The sequence below is a fragment of the Phycodurus eques genome, chromosome 18 (assembly GCF_024500275.1).
Source record: "Phycodurus eques isolate BA_2022a chromosome 18, UOR_Pequ_1.1, whole genome shotgun sequence".
In the NCBI taxonomy this organism is placed as follows: domain Eukaryota; kingdom Metazoa; phylum Chordata; class Actinopteri; order Syngnathiformes; family Syngnathidae; genus Phycodurus; species Phycodurus eques.
Genome location: NC_084542.1, coordinates 11,210,304 through 11,226,812, shown reverse-complemented (window position 1 = coordinate 11,226,812; position 16,509 = coordinate 11,210,304). Strand labels below are relative to the sequence as shown.

General features: G+C 40.7%; 1 long non-coding RNA gene across 1 annotated transcript; it reads left to right on the top strand.

Annotated features, from left to right (window-relative positions):
* Positions 1-1,330: 1,330 nt before the first annotated feature.
* On the top strand, positions 1,331-16,120 carry LOC133417265 (uncharacterized). Its single transcript, XR_009770332.1, has 3 exons — positions 1,331-1,713; positions 9,471-9,564; positions 15,444-16,120. It is a non-coding gene; the product is annotated as an uncharacterized LOC133417265 (long non-coding RNA).
* Positions 16,121-16,509: the final 389 nt, after the last annotated feature.

The following is a 16,509-nucleotide window of genomic DNA, read 5'->3' as shown; positions in this document are numbered from 1 at the left end:
GGGAGTCGAGACCGAGTCATGACCATAAAAATGAATTTTAAAAACCATGACAAGGTTGAACAGTTAAAGACCATTCTCTCTTTGATTTTCATTTTCTTTTCAATACAATTGACAGCCAAAAACACAGTCTGCAACCGGATGTTGACGTTGACTAAATTGCTGGCCGCGTTTGTAAGAGGAACTTTGGAAGAGTTTCGGTACTCACTTGCGAGACAAGACCAACACCTTCAAAACGTGGCCTTGAGACCAAACCTGCTTTCGAGTGTGACAACGCCACTAGGCAGCACTGTGGCCCTCCGGTGTGGAGTTCGCACGTCCTCCGGCTTCCTCCCACAATCCAAAAACATGCTTCTTATGTTAATTGAAGACTCTCGATCGTCCGTACGTGTGCACGCTGCAGATCACCGAAGACCCTAATGAGAACAAGCGCGATGGAAAACGGATGGGTGCGTCTCACTAGTTATGGAGCTGTTGCAGGATATTTTACCGAGTTTTCTTGTCGTGGTGGTAAAAAATGGAGCGCACACCAGCACACAATTTGCAACCACAAAAGGAACAATTTGGCAAACATGTCCTCAGTTATATTTCTGTTTTCTTGCTGGGACTGCAACTTGGCAGATGAATGTGAGCATGTGTATTAAAGAAGGTCTTGCTTGTTGATGTTTCTTTTCTATGTTCGCCCACTCAATCTGCTGTGCTTCTTGTTTCATTCTCCCTCATCCCTTCCTTGTGAAACTTTCCAACTGCGCGTCGAGTGTTTACTGTATGTGTCACACAATTGTACGCAATTATATTCCCACATCCAGGCCACGAGGGCACTTTACCCGCACCTCCTTCACTGCACGTTGTTCTTTATGATTAAGCAGACGACAGCGATCGCTTGGGTGAGTGATGTTTTAAAGATGGCGAGAATTTGCTGAGAAGGAATGTGTACTGAATAAATAATGATCAAGTAAAAGTAATGTTAGATTGCCGTTATTAGAGTCTAAACCTCCACCAGTTGAGACCTTTGAAGGTGCTGCTTATCATTTTTATTAGATCTGAGTTTTTACGATGGATGATGATGAGTGAAAAATTCTGGATCCTCTATCCTAGCGGTCTCCAACCATACACATGAAAGAGGACGTGGAAAGTTCGATGGTTTTAACATGAGTTTTGAAATGATTAATCATGGTCTTTTTATTTTTTTTTCACAATTTTAATATTTTCACCAAAAAAAAAAAAAAAAAACTTGAACAGGGGCGTGTAGACATTTTATCTATCCCACGTACGTCATTGCTATGTAAATGTACATTGTGACGTGAAGCCGGCAGCGAGGCGACGGAGAATGCCGCCGACGCTGCCTGCCAGCGGGCTTCATGCCTGCCGTGATGACCATTAGTGTCTGGCTGCGGCTGCGGGAGATAACAGGTGATTTAGGGCCCTGCACCTTGACACAGCCAGAGAGAAATAGCCAGCTGCTGCTTATCTCACTCTTTGCCATCCTCCACTCACTTTTACATTAGGCTCCCCTATTCAAAGCCATCTGTCTTGCCGCTCAGGCTTCGATAAAACCACTTCCAGAGAGGGCGTTCTTATAGCGTCTTACCATTTCGGAGCAACAGACGGAGGCGGTGCCAGCGGAATGCTTTCTCCGCACTGAATAAGAGCCCGGGGTGACGCAACGGGGGCTCGACGACAGGGGTTGCGCTCGCAAAGCTGCTGTACATGATGGTGAGTGTTCTGACACCATCCCTGGGCTAATGGCGAATCAATGGTTTTGCTGAAATTGAACGTGGCGGGGTTAATAATCACAATGGACTGCAGTAGATCAAGCCCACACGGGTGCACTGGTACACCAATAAAAGCGCTGCAGACTTGATCATTTATCAACAAAAGGGAAAATTTGAAAAAAAAAAACGTGTCATTGAGGCTTACAAATATCATTCATGTCATCGACTGTCTCAATTGTCATTGTGCGTTGGTCGGTGATTGTCGGTGACAAAATATTGTGCGGACTTCAGGAGGGTTAGAAAGGCCTCATCCTTCTCGGATAAGGAAATATCTTTAGGGCAGCAGGGATCAACTAACTGCTGATCTTCAAGGAAAACAACGCAGGAGAGTCAAAGGGAATGCAAAGATAGAAGGAAATCAAGTCAGTGAAGGAGTTATAATAGAGTACAATCATCCTGCTTGCTGAGAAGAAAGTGGTGAGTGGCGGGCTTCCTTCAGTCTGCTCTGTAATTATGGTGTCTTGGTATGATGGCTGAATGGCCGACAACCCACGTTCTCTTGTGTCCGGACACACATAGCAAAAGACAAGACTGTGTCCTTTCCTTTTCTCTTTGCTAAGTGCAGAAGCAATTTGCTGTTCTCCAGCCATACAAAAGGCTCCTGATTGCAGATTCTGACCCAAGTCTTACGTGCACGCGACCATTGCAAAGCTGCGCTTGATCGAAATGCCTTCTCCTAGTCTGTGTGAACCTTGACACCAGAAATCAATCGGAATGGAATTCCAGGGTGGATGGATTTTTTTGTCCTGATTACCTGCTTAATGTTTTTTTTTTTTTTTTTAAATCCTATCCCCCACTTATCTGCATTTTATTTTGGGGGGGGGGGGGGGGATGTTTACAAAACGTTTTCATGGCATTTATAATGAGCGTCAATTATTCGCAGATTTTCACTATTTGCGGATCGCACCTTGAGTCTTTAGTGACCCTGCCATTCAGGTTCTTGGAATGCGAAACCAGAGTATCCACTCTCAATTTAATTTGTTTCACTAAATCACCCATCAACCATTTGTATTTCTAGCCACAGATGTTATTTTAAGCCATGTGGCGTGACATCACCACCGACCTTAATGTGGCCTGTGACAAGCGAACTGAAATTGTCCGTCCAATGATTGCAGGAACAGTGACTAAAAACCCAACCAATGGCCATAAAATCTGTCGGTTTTCACTACATGCTCTGCCTTTTTTCCCGTACATAATCTCCAAAAGAATAAAGTAGAAAATGTTCTGATCCTTGAACATCATGGGGCATGACAAGAACTACTCTAAGTCTAGTCTTCCATTAAAACGCAGGAAATGATGGACTGCAGCCTTTCGAAAGAGAAGTGGCCACTTTGGCTACTGGACTACGGCCAGCTGAATACGTCCGCCTTTTTTTCCGGAAATGACGAGAGGCAGGGCCTGGATTTGAATAAGTTATCAATGTTATCAATGTTCAAAGCTTAATCATACCGTATGTAAATTCATGTACATGTACAGTATCAATTCTCATGGAAAGAGATTATGTTCTACAATTCCACCTCTTTCTTTCAAGAAAGAGAACTATGTGTTTACCGATGTTTATTACAGTATACAGTCAGACAGTCAGAAAAAGAACTTCCTGCCAAGGTTGGTGGCGTAGCCTCCACTTTTGTTGAAAAAAAAATAATTAAAGCCTCTGATAACTATTACCTTCCCCTTCCTTTAGTTCTGCTTCTATTTTGCTCAAGGATACAAGGAAAGTGCCATTTTTCTACAGAGCGCGGCTATTTCAATTTGTCAGACGGAACACTAACCAACTAAAGCACTCCGAGCTAAGCCTATTTGTGTGTCTTTAAAAAGTATCTCATCTCTCTAAAGTGTCTCTTTTGTCTCCCAGGAATGTTTTGTTAGTCAGCCTGTCTATTTAAGGCTGTCCTTCTCAAACCATTGTGGTTGAAAACATACTTTTTCATCTTGTTAGATTAGACAAGTGTTTGTCTTGACATTGACCTCACCCTGCCTGCTTCGTTATGGCGTCAGTACATTAGTGTGTCTGAAAAAGCGTGATGCACCTTGCGCTCCAACGAGCATTGTCAGTATCTTTGATGACGTGGAAAGATTTCATATTTCCCTTTTTTTTTTTTTTTTTTTTTTTTTTTTACTGGTACTTTTCATCTGTCTGTTATCGAAGGCTCGGTTGTTAATGCACTAAGTGTGTTTATGCTGCATTGTGCAAGCAGTACTTTCCTCGCTGACCTTGTTGCTGCTGCCTTCATTATCGATGGGCACATCTGCTCCTTTTGTGGGAATTGGCAAAAAGGCAAACAGCTTCTTCATGTATCGCTGATGTATTCTTGCGGTGCATTTCCAGTAATGGTTGCTGTGAAGCATTGTTACTTTATCAATTGCTACTTTCAGTGTGCGTTTGGAACTGAGGACATTAAATCGAAACGCTCGCACGTGGCACTTTGTGCGTTTTAGTCAAAGCGATGACAACTCCCCAAATGCCCTTCCGGCCCCCCGCTCAACATGAGAGTGGGTTGAAATTATGAGCAAATATTTATTAGCATGAGTGAGCACGTTATTCATCAGGCGCACAGCGAGGGGGATGTTTCGAAGAAAAGAAACATCAGCGGAGATGTTCAGATGTGATGACTTGACATCCATAACAAATCAAACAGGTGACCGCACGTCTCTGAACACTCGAGATATTTTTTTCCCCCAAATAATTCAGTCTTCCACTCCCGTGTGGCTTTCTTTTCTGTCTGATTTTAGAGAGTTCTCGTTGTCATTGGCCGGTATTTCAGTCACTGTTAATGAAACCACGGGTGGTCTGAATTTCAATCAAAACACGCAGCACCACTGAACGTCTGCATTGTCACTGCACCAAGAATTGGCCTCCGCACCAACAGAATTTTTAATTTCATTCTGTGCCTATGAAAATACCAAATTAACGAATAGTGCTTGACTTAGTGTTCAATGGGAAAAGTACGCCTATTAAGATCACTATAATACGTTTTTTTATTTTTTTCCAGACAGCACAGCGTGCCTATTCTGCCTTGCAGTTCTAGGGATTGGGGTTCGAGCCTGGGTACTGCCCTTCCTGTGTGCCTTTTGCATTTTCTGCCTGTTCTTGCGCGGATTTTCTTTGTGTACTCTGGCTTCTTCCCATCTTTCAAACAAAAATGCATGTTAAGTTCATTGAAGATTCTACTGTGAATTGCCCATAGATGTGATTGTGAATGATTGTTTGACCGTAATGAGCACAAGCACAATAGAAAATGGATGGATGGATGGATGGATGATGGCTAAAAGCCAAGTGACACGTTTTTGAATTAACTTTTCTGTGGCTGTAAAAAATAGTCATTTTAATAATTAGTATTCAATGGAAAACTAGGCCTATTAAGGTTATTGTCATTAGGCCTAATGGTTTTGGCATAGTTATTATTTTTTGAAAGGCCCTTAATACGTATTAAAATAAAATTATCTTGTCAAAGTCTTTTATAATTGGTTGCAGTATGTCCTAAAATTTACACACAGCCCATACATAACATTACAAAGGATGATACACTGAGAAGCAAGAAAAATAAAACGTCATGAGTATTTTGTTGTTGTAGTTGTTTGGGGGGGATATCACACTAATAACAAGTTGTTGGGATCTAGGTTTTTTTCCCCCCCACATTTAAATCCATTTGTCTGCCCAGTTAATCTGGGCCTTCACTGGATTATTATGTTTGAGAAACAAAAATCGATATCAGAAGCGTTGTTACATTTTCTGTATGCGGCCTTTGGTTGAAAAAGTGAGGACGCGCCTGTCCTATATATCGTAAAAATATCGTGCCACTGTGACTCTTGTTTACAAAGACATCATTATCTGTCCAGTTGGCTAATGGCTAACAACACCAAGTATCTGCAATGAATATGGTACAAACCTACACCAAGCTCTTAAAAGTGGACACTTTCATGGCTGTTATCAAACGCATACTACAGTCGTAAAAGGGCTTCCGCATTAATACTGATGCCATTAGTTCAATTTTAACCGGTGTGCAGCCTGCGCAGCGTGAGATTCAAAAGGCTAATCAGTGAGGTAATGAGTTCTCTCCACCAGCACCGGCATCTTTGTGGCTTTGGCAGCTCGACAAGGCCGCCTGCAGATTGAGATAGTAATGTACTATTTGACAGGTCAACCTTCAATCATGGAGCTAATGAAGCTGCTGAGAAGGCATATTCAATTACAAATTACTCTTACAATTACATTGGATGCATTGGATTTACTGTCTGCCTGCCACAAAGTCTTCCAAGGTTCTTTGTGTGCGCACAGATAAGAGTTTATTTGGAACCGATTTGGTTTGTTAATAACAGCACTGGAGCTCTCAGTGCTGGGCAAAATTGTCCCGACGCCAGCTTCTCAGATCAATGGAAAAAAAAAAAAAAAGGTAAATCTACAGACGGGTTTCATCGGCTCCCTTCCAAATTTAAACAGTTTCTAAATGACAGATGGCCCATGTTGTCCTTACTTTTGAGTTTTTGTCAAAGCATGTGGCAGTCACTTTTAATGATTTGCCATGAAATACGAAAGTGAAATCTTTGCTCAACCTGTTTATAATGATGTTACACTGAAGACACTCTGTCCACGCTCTCCTATACAGTATAATCTGAGTTTGCTACTTGGTACTTGAGAGATAATAATAGTAATTTAGCAGATTTATATTCTTCGTGGGCCAATTCCGCAGTAAAATATGTCATTTAAACCATCACATGATATGTTCTTCGTTTTGCGACTGTCACTGTACGTTCTACTTGTACCAATACATTTTTAAATGATTAAGCAGACATTTAGTAGAATATTGTCCATAATTTAAAATCAAACCATTGTTGTCACCCATTTAACCCAGATTTAGTGAGTTTCTCGTAAATGGAAGCAGGGCAATGGAGACACTCATTCAAATACGAAGTAATAAAACATGATTTTATTGGTCATCCAGTTGTTCTAGTACAGAATTTGAAGATGAATATTGGCTATAATATTATGTAAAAAAATCATAAATGTCATGAAGGTTCCCTGTCAATAAAGGGTCTATTAACCAACAGATCAGGTTGGGAAAAATCTCTCTTAACACACCCCACGCCATATGATATTCGAACACTTTCAGAGACATCTGAGTGTCGAGCCTTTGCTGACATCGATCAAAAGTGGGGCGAATGCTCAAATTTGGTCTGATTATCGCAATGTGTGTGCCCTGCTGTAGCCGCCAAGCAAAAAAAAAAGTCTCAGGAAAATTATGACGAGTGAAAATGTTTTCCCCCTGACTGGTCCAAGATGCTTTGTCTTGCCCGTGGGCAAGGACAAGACGGCGAGCAGATGAATAATGCACCATTCAAAGTCCCCACGACTGAGCCAAGCCCCCGAGAGCCCCGAGGTATGTTGCTACCTCCATGTAAAAGCTTTTGCCGCTGTGTCTCGTGGCCTGACAGTTGTGTTCAGAGCTCACAGCACGGAACTAAAATCCTCATCAAGCTCTCCCAAAAGAATTACCGCGAAAAGGAGGCAAGCCGCACACAAGGGTGTCACGATCAATATTCCTGGGAGTGCTTGCCAAGGCTCTGCTGAGATAAGGTAAAGACAGATCTTATCCAGAGTATGTGTTTGTCAAAGCAGCAGAGAGAAAGATGGAAAGAATTCACCACTGACTCAGACTTTATTGGAGATAAATGGAGGAGAATGCACTCTGAATAATTTATACGCCAAAAATAACATGGGGAGGAAAAAAGAAAAACATTGTTGTCAACTTCCCGGGAATCCTAGGAAACAAAGGTAGGAAGGATGCAGGAGTGATTGTGGGATGCACAGCACTCAGGTCTTAGCATTAATCGAGCGACGGTGCCATTATGCGCTGCGTGATTCATCAGCATGTACAATATATTTCATCGCAAAGTACATTTTGTTTCATTTGTGAGACTTGAAATTATTTCATACAAATGTGATCATGCATGTGCATAATTTACACATTTGTGCTCTGGATTTTGTTTTATACCCTTCAGCTCTAACTGTGATGTGTTTTTTATGTCCATGCACAATAGCCAAATTCAGTTTTTACAAACTAGTAAAGTTAGTTTATAATTCCATAATTTTTTTTTTTTTTTTTAATTTACATTGAAGCTATCCATTATTACCGTAATTTGTCATCTATAATGCACACCCATGTATAATACGCACCCCCAAAGTTGATCTCAAAATTCTGGAAAACCCTTCTACCTATGTAAAATGCATTTTTACAATGCATGATTTTGCTTCTACCCATGTGATCAAAACATGAAGTATTATCTGTATTTTATTAGATTTTTCAAATAATTATTCTGAAGTTCAAACTTCATTTGAACACATAATACTGTCTTTTTATTTACTTGCTCTTTTTTTTTTATTGAAAGCCCTACTTTCATTTAGTAAATGAGAAAACACACAGTTGTGCTCGTATGTTTGATTACCTAGGCAGAATTTTTAAGATGTGTACAATTCTTTCAAGAAAACATGAAGGACCAGGCGAAACACATTTAATTTTATTTTAATGGGATTCAAATTAAATTGTGAAGCATTTCAGAAAAGCATTATCATTAAACAAAACATAACCATAAAGAAATTAGTGATGGTTGTTGTTCAGTCATATTTGAAAAATAAAATAAAGAATTTAACAAATTCTGCCAGGGTATGTAAACATATGAGCACAACTGTACATATATGGAGTCATAGGTACCCCTGTCATATTGGAATGCAAGTGTAGGCTACACCTTTTTCATAACTACTAGGTGGCGGTGGCATACGAGAATGGAAGTCTACAACTTTTTCATAACCTCTAGGTGGCGGTTGCATTTTGGAATGAAAGTCTACAGCTTTTTCATAACTTCTAGATCAGTGGTTCTTAATCTTGTTGGAGGGGCGGAAACACACAAGTTTCATACGGCGTGCACAGAACCCTTCCTAATTTGAAAAAATAAAACATGGTTTATTTCAAATTCAAAACAGGTATATATTTTATTGTCTGTGCAGATTCTCAGTCATCCAGGTCATGTACAAAATGAACCGCATCCCATAGTGGTGACACATAGCAGATCAGGTCCTACAAACTGTATAGTTGCAAAATAAACTGTACCAACCTGGTGGAAATTTATGGATTTCTCAAAAGACCTCAAAGTGCTGCTCATCATCGTTACGCGAGAGCAAACAATAACTCTCCCCATTTTGTTGCCCAGTCGACTTTCATCTGCCTTGCAGTATCCATTGCAAACATTACTGTTCAAGGCCCTTGGCAATTCTGAATGAAAGTTTAATGTGCTAAAATGATGCAGAAACTCCTTGAGCTGCATGTAATGGCCTCTGCAGACTTGTCTCGCTATTTCTACCGAAGAGACAAAACGAATAAAAATGTTGAATACACACAAATAACACCTATTAGAAAATTACCTAACATTATTTATCATGCATATCAATAGTAGGACCAACCCATACGACGTTTGATTTGCATAGTGGAACCTCTAAATTCCAATGTTTTGAATGCCTCTAAAGTTACAGAAGGATACCAGTGATGGTAAAGAAGAAAAGTCTGGTGATAAATATAGAACCAGAAATAGAAAATAACTTCAACATGATAAAGTGAGGTTTGTTAAGTCTTTGCATTTGAAATTTACCGCAACATGTGATATACTGTATACGATAATAATGATTTCTCTTACTTGGTGAAGCAGCATGTGGTCCATTACTTCCTCACCTCCGAAGCACAAGCATTAATCCTCCATCTCCAGATTCTGCGTTGCGTCTGTCACCAACATCCAAGTTAAGGTAGCGTATGCCATTGAATTTCACAGTTAATTTCTTATTACTCTTGTATGACCGTTATGGGCAGCAAGGTGATCTAGTGATTAGCACAGGTTCTCTGTTTGAGTCTCTGCTCAGGGCTTCCTGTGTTTGCATCTTCTTCCCGTGCTTGCGTATCTTTTCATCGGCAACTCCAAGCTTCCTGGTACTCTAAATTAGCCGTAGGTCTGAATGTGAGTGTGAATGGTTGTTTGTATAAATGTGCCCTGTGATTGGCTGGTGATGAGTCCTGTACCCACCTCCTGTCGCCCAAAGTCTTCTGGGATAGGCTCCAGCTCAGGCGTGACGCTAATGAACTATCGATGGAAAATTGAGTTTTTGCTGATACGAGACTATTGTGAGTAACACTAAGTCTTTAATGAAGCTATGTTTATTCACAGAAATGAGATGAGAAACAAATATAATTGTGCTCAGTCGGGGGTTTTCCCATGTGCTGTGCTTTTGATCCATAATCTCCATGACACATTAGATTCCCTTTGGCTTAAAGGGGTCACTGAGTCATTTTCAATTTCCAGGCTTTCAGTGTTGAATTTTGGTCACTTTGGGAGAAAGCTAAATATTTAGACAATACACTGGGACTTTTAATTGCTGTCTTTTGTGAACGTTTCCTAAAAGCATTCACTCATTTATGCTCAGATTGTCTTTGACAACACTTCGTTCTGCAATAGAAAACCTGTTTACTCTTTCACTAATATTTAAACATCTGCTATTTGATCTCAAATCTAATGATAAGATCAGACAAATCGCGATAACTTAAACTGTCTTAATCCTTCCTCAAATGGAGGGAATCTGGTATATTCTGAGTGGGGGGGGGGGCGGGAGGGGGGTGTTGCTTTCATGTTTGGTAGAAATGTTTCATAATTTTTCCTCAAAATAACGTCAGAATCACCAGAATAGTTGTTTGAATGTCTGCCTGACAGTTTTAAATTTTGATGTTCAATTTTAGGATCTTGGCTCCATCCTTCCTGTGTTGAATTTAGATGTTCTCCTTGTGCTTGTGTGGGTTTCTTCCTGGTACTCCAGCTTTCTACCATACACGTATCTGTACACTAAAAAATATGCATGTTCATCAGACCAATCTACCAACTAAATATCACTTACGCTCACATTCACACCTATGGACAATTCAGAGTCTTCCCTGAACCTAACAAGTTTGTTTTTGAAATGTAGGAGGAAGTCAGAGTACTCGGACAAAACCCACACAAGCACGAGGAGAACATGGAAGCATGCAAGCCGAGATTCAAACCCCAATACTAAGTACTGTGAGGCAGACATGCAAAACACTGCTTCCTGCAAATGTTTCCTGTTTCCTGTTGAGCAAAACTAATGTACAGATAGCAGTTCCCTATGGGGACATGAAGCCAATGAGTTCCCTTCTTCCACGTCAAACGGAGTGGTATATGATCTTTCCTGAAAGGTAAAGCTTTTCTTATTCTGTCCATCTTGCAGTGAAACATTTCAGAACGTGTTCGTTTCCATGTAAAGGTCACAGATGACAAGTTTGTCCAACTTGGTCAAATAAAGCGAGGATGTAAATGTGAGTACACAAAGCAATTCTAGCAGCTGTGAACAGTCATAGCTCGGCGTGTGTGACTCATAGATCATCTTGAAGGTTAGTGTACATGCTGTGGTATTACCATATGTGTCTCGTCGTAGAGTCCCAAACAGGTGCTTATGAAAGACTTGGTGAAAGGGTTTTATTTTGTTGTTGGTCTTTGATTAATCTACCTGCAGAGACCCCCATGAAACACATTATACACACTCTGCGGGGCTAATTTAATTTAACTGGTTTGTGCTTAACTTCCATTAAATAAACAGTATTTCATCATTTGAACTCTCACATTTATTCATTTATTTTTTCTCTAAGTATTTAACTTTGAAAGGGTATCAAAGAGAGATAAGCTAAGTGGAAGCCATCCACTTTGAAGCAACAATACAAAGTCATTTTACTTAACACTTTGGAAATGATTCAGCTTGTAATAAAGAAAAAAGCGTTGTGAAGAACAACAACAAAAAAACCTTTAAAGCTGACTAACACGTTAAATCTATATGTTCTGCTTTTGGGCAATTTAATGCTTCCAGTTTGGGGGAGGGCCCTTTTCTATTCCACAAAACAAGATCACTAAACGCGTGCTTGGATGCGTTTGGTGTGGAATAGCATGCACAAAACCTTCACCTAAAGCGAAGAAAAAAAACACCTTTTAGATGAACTACATCAGAGATGGTGACCTAGGCCCTCTCTACGGTCCAACATCAAGGATGTAATGGACATTTTTCAGAACATGCTTTGACCTGATCAGATGTCTTTAGACATGGTGAAGCAGCATGTGACTTATTAGCAAAGGTTATTTATGTACGTTCTGTTCCATCCATCCATCCATTTTCTGAGCCGCTTATCCTCACAAGGGTCGCGGGAGTGCTGGAGCCTAACCCAGCTATCTTCAGGCAGGAGGCGGGGCACACCCTGAAGTGGTTGCCAGCCAATCGCAGGGCACATAAACAAACAACCATTCGCACTCACATTCACACCTAGGGTCAATTTAGAGTCTTCAATTAACCTACCATGCATGTTTTTGGGATGTGGGAGGGAACCAGAGTGCCCGGAGAAAACCCACGCAGGCACGGGGAGCAAATGCAAACTCCACACAGGCGGGGCTGGGATTTGAACCCCGGCCCTCAGAACTGTGAGGCAGACGTTCTGACCAGTTGTTCACCATGCCGCCATTCTGTTCCGAATTACTGTAAATAATTAGATGACATGATCACATGGTCTGTTAACAAATGGTATGCTCACAAGCCTGCACGAAGTACCAGTGTTTAGCACGTCTGCCTTGCATCGGAGAGATTCTGGGTTTGAGTCTCGACTGAAGCCCCCCTCTGTGGAGTTAGCATGTTCTTCCCGCGCTTGCATAGGTTTTATATGGGTACCCTGGCTTTCTCTCACTTTGCAAAAACATGTTTTGGGTCAATTGAAGACTAAAGTGTCCATAGGTGGGAGTGTGAGTGAGTGGTTTTTTGTCTGTTTGTGCCTTTTGATCAACACATGCAAATCCTAAGGGTCTCGCAAAATCAAAATCAAATACGCACGCACTGCGAGTAGGACTCCTTTTTTACGGCCAAATTAAGCCAGCAAGTAAGTTAACTTTATGATGACAGTAAGAACAATGGGTGATGAGCGGCCATTGTACAAGTGGCATGCCTCAGGAGTCATACACAAGTACTCCACACTTACTATTTATGCAGCGCCCAAGACAAAAGTATGTCAAACTTTGTGTGGTATGCGCGCAGCGACCAGCAAGCACAACACAAGGGGCAAGGCTGTCTGTGGAACCACGCATATGCAGCATTGTAGAAGAGAAGACGATGGCTGTCGTTATACCACTATAACCACTGAGGGACTGGTACATATATAGTCGGATGTTGGAAGCTGAGGAGAGGCATGAAGCGATATTGGCTTTGCTACTTGGTAGCTCACGCGAGTAATGAGTGATGACATGCCAATCACGGTGCAGACCAAGTACAACCTGCGCTCCTAAAATATTTTTGTCACATTCTAACTTCAGTAACATTTTTCCCATTGCTTGAATAGGAGTCATTCCAACCATCATGCATTCAAAAGTCACTGTTAAACGTGAAGTACAGCCATCCATCCATTTTCTGTATCGCTTCTCCTCACTAAGGCCGTGGGTGTGCTGCAGCCTATCTTCGGGCGAAACACCCTGAACTGGTCACCAGCCAATTGCAGTAAACGAGAAGTACTCTTCTAAAATATAAAGCTGACTTTTTCCACCAATACCATCAATTTCAATCCGAATTGGCCAGGTACTTTCTTACTGCCGAGGGACAGAGAAATAGCAATGAGCACATAATCTCACTGGCGGAGGTAACATGATTATTGGATGTCACACTGGATTTCACTTTGTGCTCCTCTGGTACTTTGCTTTTTTTCACAGTAAAAAGCAGAAGAGGACAACAAAATCTGGCAGCAGCAGGGACAAAATTCTGTTAGCGATTGGAAAAATCGATTTAAGGACAGAAGAGATCGTGCTAGGAGAGGCTACAACAGATCGTATCTGTTTGTGTGTGTGTGTGTGTGTGTGTGTGTGTGTGTGTGTGTGTGTGTGCCTGGACCTGCAATAAGATTGTCAGATAGATGTCACTCACCTTGTCAGACTGACGTATACCTACCTAATTGTATTTGCCTACTTTTTCCTGTTCTGTCAAATCTGAATGCCTTCTTATTTGTCGTTGTTTGTCTGCCTGTGCCTTCCACGTCTAAACTTGTGTGAGCAGAACATCAGTCACTGTTTTATTTGGAAATGTTCACATTAGTGGGGTTTTAATGGTACGTGAGGTCTCAACATGGTCCAAAAAATACCATCTCCTCCTTTAGTTTTGCTAAAAGGGTTAATGAAACTAAATATTTTTGTAGTTTGTGCATCAGAATCAGAATCATCTTTATTTGCCAAGTATGTCCAAAACACACAAGGAATTTGTCTCCGGTAGTTGGAGCCGCTCTAGTACAACAGACAGTCAATTGACAGAACACTTTGGAGACATGGGGGTTGTTTCAGGTGTTCAGTAAATGTAAACAGTGGCATGGGATTTGGGTCACTTGAAAACACAACATAAATAGCACTAAATCGGAATTACGCACACAGACCTGTAACTCCAGCTTTTACACTCACAGTGCACAGAATTTCTAAATCCTTGTGATATTTCATGACAAGATGAGATTAAACAAAGCACTACATTGTCAGTGACAATATGCTGAGAAGGGTTTTCACAGTCAAGTGGTGTTGAGCTGGATCTGCTTTGTTTTCTGTTGTGTTTCCTTGGGTTCACGTGTCATCTTCTGCTCTTCATGCTGTCACTCAGTACAAGAGGAGATGGAAGTCTCCACCTGGAGATAATCCCTCAAACACATAATGTCATGAAAACCTGTCACATCCTTATTTTCCTCACCAGGGTGCCATCGTCGCTGTTTGACGGTGAAAAGTCTCTCATTTTGACACATGAATGTTGGCGGATTAAATGGACCATAACTCAGAGAATGATTTTCTCTTGGTTGATTTTTTTATTATTTTTTTTTAAACAGCCATCACATCTTATAAATGGCCTTGTTGCAATTTAAAAAAAAAAAATGATGGATGAAGAAATGAAGAAAGCACTTTAATCTCCAATGTAGAGTGGGTTCTCAGCATAGGTATAAATAGGTCTTTAAAGTAGAAATATTTTCCTGTTTTATAATTAAATAAAATATTGTTACTGTAGAATGAGCCAAGTAAAAGTAAAACGTTGTCCTCCAAATAATTATTTCAGTAAAAGTAAGTATCCAGTAAAAATTTAATCACGTACCGAATAACTGGTGAGTCATTTCTGATTTATTTATTATTTAAATATTAGAAATAGTTCACTCTGTGTGAATTTAACTGTTAATCTGAGTTTCATTTTTTGATTTGTAATCTCAGTTGATATTCTAATTTGTTAAACTGCACCTTTAGGTTGGACAACACATGGACCTGCTTCAAAAAGTTGTTTTTCAATAATCTTTTACTACTTAGATCTCAAAGGTTTGCATCCTTGCAGCTGACTGAAGAGGTGGAGAAGGTAACTCCAGCGTGAATAGGAAGTACTGTTGACTCCATATGTATACACACAAGTGCACCCGCTCGGCTGCCCTCCATCAATCGCGCGTGACAGCTGCTCAGGTGCTGCTCGACAATGACATTGTCATGGGGCCCGAGCAGGTGGCGATCCCCCCCTTGAATGAACACCTGTCGTCTTCATTGTTTTTCCCACCCAATCATATGAAACACACCTCACTCTTTGCCCCCCCCTAGTGGCGCCTCCTCCTCCTCCTCCTCCTCCCAGCATATTGAGACACAACCAACCAGGCTCCCAGGTGGCTCCAGGATTAGGTTTATGATGCTGCTTCATGGCTCATCAGTCCAAGAGAATGTGGCTCTGAGATCTGTATAATTCGTGAGTAATTCCGCATCACAGTGATTTGTCACACTGTCTTGTAGATTGAGACAAGACACTTAAATGCTGTCCTTATGCAAACTGCAGATGTGTTGCTGTGGTGAGGTGCGGCACCCACGTACATTCATACATACATTGCTCCTTTAAGCAGTCTTCCCCAGACATGCAGTACTTATCCAAACTTTCTCAACCCAAAGTGGATAACGGGAGTTTTTACGTGGTCAACAATTTTCACATAGCGAAGCTTTTTATCTTCAAGCACGCTCACGATTTCATTTCGTGTTTGTTGAAATACATTCATTTATAAAACATTCATAGGCAAGACCCCACACTATCTTCGCTGTCCACTAACCATGCATACCACCACCCACCCTCACGCAGCAGTTTTATTAAACTCTTTGTCTCCAAAGACCAAACTACTTTTGGTCGATCTTCTTTTCAAATTTCTGCCCCAAACAACTGGAACACTCTAAAACAAATAATACAACTCACCTCATTTATGCCAATATCATTGTTCAGGGTTTCACCTGTTTTTAGCCTGTTATGAACCTTTTATATCACATTGCTTGTATGCTTTAATTGTGCTTTTTTTTTTTTTTTTAACTCTCCGGTCTGCAGCCAGGTTAGCATTGCAAATCAAAATCTGTTCTCAATTGCCTTACCTGGATGAATAAATCTTGAAGAAAACAATATATGTTGTGTTCTTTCTCATTAGTTGATATGTACATCTTGATAACAGGGCAATACTTGATTGATTTTTGTAATTTTGCATCCGAGTGAGGACTAAAATATGTATTGGGTCTTCAGTCTTAAAGGGTTTGTGAAACTGTGCTTTTAAATTAATATACATCTTGTATACAGTATTTTGTTATAAATACATTATTTTAAATAGGGTACACAAAATCGGGCCGAATTTGGCCCTTT